Source organism: Nelusetta ayraudi, unplaced genomic scaffold (genome assembly GCF_046127955.1).
Source record: "Nelusetta ayraudi isolate G7.1 ecotype Tasmania unplaced genomic scaffold, CSIRO-AGI_Nayr_v1 ptg000179l, whole genome shotgun sequence".
NCBI lineage: Eukaryota > Metazoa > Chordata > Actinopteri > Tetraodontiformes > Monacanthidae > Nelusetta > Nelusetta ayraudi.
This window is the reverse complement of record NW_027466228.1, coordinates 701,792-704,968: the sequence shown is the minus strand read 5'-3', so window position 1 is coordinate 704,968 and position 3,177 is coordinate 701,792.

Genomic DNA, 3,177 nt, shown 5'->3' with positions numbered 1-3,177 from the left:
TGCGTGCAGCAACACGATGATATACTTGACGTAGCGCTGTTTGTAGTTCTGGCTTGACAGTCAGGCGAGGTGGAAAGTCAAGCACAAACACCTACAAAATAGTTGTATAAAAAAAAAAACCCAAACAAACATAAAAATGCAAAATAAATTCATGAATATTCATGTTATTGAACTATGGATCATGGAATTACTTGATATTGATAAAACAAAGTGGCGATGACATTCATGTGTTCAAATTTGTTTGTCACAGCAGATAAACAAACCTTGGGCCAGCGGTCCAACACAGTTGCCAGTAGCGCAGCAAAATCCTGGGCGGAGTCTGTTACAAGCCCGTGTTCAAGGTTGTTGCCTGGGGAGAGAACACAAAACCATCCACAAGTGGACAGAGATGTGAGTCTCCCACCACCAGAACAAAAACATAAAGAAACTTGTGGCTTGACAAAATCACGACCCATACCTTCTTGTCTGGTTGCTGGGCCTTAACAACGAACTTGCACTGTTTTGTCAGTCAGGAGCAAAACGGGCCATCTTCGCACCCAGGTCGCTGACCAGTACCGCGCCCTGTGTAAATTGACAAAAAAGAAAAATCTAAATATGTTTTTGTAAGATTTATTTGGAATACAACATAACAACACAGGCAGAACATGAAATCATGAACGTGGAAGTACTCACGACGTTCAAAGTCCTTCCGAGGTGGAAAAGGTGTCCAATCCCGTTTTTGCTCCAGGCGTCGTTTCATGGCCAGAGAGCGACGGAATGCCTTGGTGTTCGGCATCTGAACAATGAAATGAAAGATTGTGTCATTTTCAATGAAGGACAATGATAACACAAGTTTACAGAAAAAAGTGATGTTTTCTCACACACGACATCAAAACACAGAAAGGTTTCTGTACCTTTGCAGCTGGAGACGATGAGCTTAAATCAAAAAAGCAAAAGAAAATGTGTATGTGTACTCTTGGACCCTAACCCTAATGCCATACAAGTCTATGGGGTGAAATTTCAACTTTGTCCTACAGATATGGGGCCACTTGCTTTTTCATCAGGAGCCCCCAAGAAGCGCCCACGCCAAATTTGGGGCTTCTAGTACTTGAGGAACCCCGAAACCCTAACCCTAATTTCAGCTAAGCCTAACCCTAACCCTAGTTTCAGCCTTATTGTTAACCCTAATTCAATGCAAGTCTATGGGGTGAATTTTCAACTTTGTCCTAGAGACATGGGGCCACTTGCTTTTTCATCAGGAGCCCCCAAGAAGCGCCCACGCCAAATTTGGGGCTTCTAGTACTTGAGGAACCCCGAAACCCTAACCCTAATTTCAGCTAACCCTAACCCTAACCCTAACCCTAGTTTCAGCCTTATTGTTAACCCTAATTCAATGCAAGTCTATGGGGTGAATTTTCAACTTTGTCCTAGAGACATGGGGCCACTTGCTTTTTCATCAGGAGCCCCCAAGAAGCGCCCACGCCAAATTTGGGGCTTCTAGTACTTGAGGAACCCCGAAACCCTAACCCTAATTTCAGCTAACCCTAACCCTAACCCTAGTTTCAGCCTTATTGTTAACCCTAATTCAATGCAAGTCTATGGGGTGAATTTTCAACTTTGTCCTAGAGACATGGGGACACTTGCTTTTTCATCAGGAGCCCCCAAGAAGTGCCCACGCTAGATTTGGGGCTTCTAGCCAATGAGGAAAAATTTGGAGCAGACACGACAGGGTTACAGCTGAGAAGGCACTTAAGATCCTCAAAGGACTGTTGCCACTCACTAGACCAAACAAATGGTTTCAATGGACTGGTTAATTCTTCTCTCCTGGCCGGCAGCTCCACTGCCTTAGTGCTGGTAGATGAACGCTCAGGGGCGCCGCCAGGAATTTTGGGCCCCCTGAAAAAAAACAAAAAGAAATGGGCCTCCTTTGCGCAGCGCTTGTCAAAAGCTTCACATCACTCACAGTATAGTTCAATAATAGTGCTTGAGTCCATCTTTGACAGTGTCAATGTATTTTTATTGTGAATTCTCCACAAAGCAAACTCTTAACATTGATGAATGATTCATGAAAAAAACACTTGATGTTTCTCGGACAAAGTTGAGCTTTGACCTTCATAGACTTGCACTGCATTAGGGTTTAGCGATAAGGCTGGAATTAGAGTGAGGGTTTCGGGGTTCCTCATGGGCTAGAAGCCCCAAATTTGGCATGGGTGTGTCCTGGAGGATCCTGATGAACCTGAAAGTGGCCCCATGTCTCTAGGACAAATTTGACCTTTGACCTCCATAGACTTGCATTGAATTAGGGTTAACGATAAGGCTGAAACTAGGGTTAGCTGAAATTAGGGTTAGGGTTTCGGGGGTTCCTCAAGAACTAGAAGCCCCAAATTTGGGGGGCTCCTGATGAAAAAGCAAGTGGCCCCATGTCTCTAGGACAAAGTTGACCATTGACCCTCATAGACTTGTATGGCATTAGGGTTAGCGATAAGCCTGGAATTAGAGTGAGGGTTTCGGGTTTCCTCATGGGCTTGAAGCCCCAAATTTGGTGTGGGTGTGTCCAGGAGGATCCTGATGAACCTGAAAGTGGCCCCATGTCCCTAGGACAAAGTTGACCTTTGACCCTCATAGACTTGTATGGCATTAGGGTTATCGATAAGCGATACAAACCTGGTGAGTTTAAGACTTAGTGACTCTACGTACATGAATGTATGGGGTACCCCGTCCTTACTTTGTTCCAACCTTCCCTCCACAAACCTGGCTGTCCAGTGCAGAAGTCAAAGTGAGAGAGAGAACAAAGAAGGAGGAGGGCCTGTGACGCCGCTGCTGATTGGCTCGTTGGTCGGTTGAATGAGCCAATTCTAGAGCTCCCCTCGGTGTCCACACACTGCAAAATATATCTAAGAAATAAACACTTAAATTGAGAAAGAACAGGCTAGAAACAAGTCAAATTATCTGCCAATGCAGTAAGATATTTAGACTTGGTAAGATTTCTTAAAATAAGACGATATATCTAGGCATTTGAAGAATGGAAAAACTCTTGAAATAAACAGTAAAGCACTCATTCCAAGGACTGTACTCTGTACTGTAAGTCAAATAAACTTGATACTAGCTTCTCAATTCTTTTTTCACGTTTGCTTCTTTCTTAATTTGAATGAAAATATCTTAAAACCAGACCTACTAACAGTGCAATTCTTCTTAATT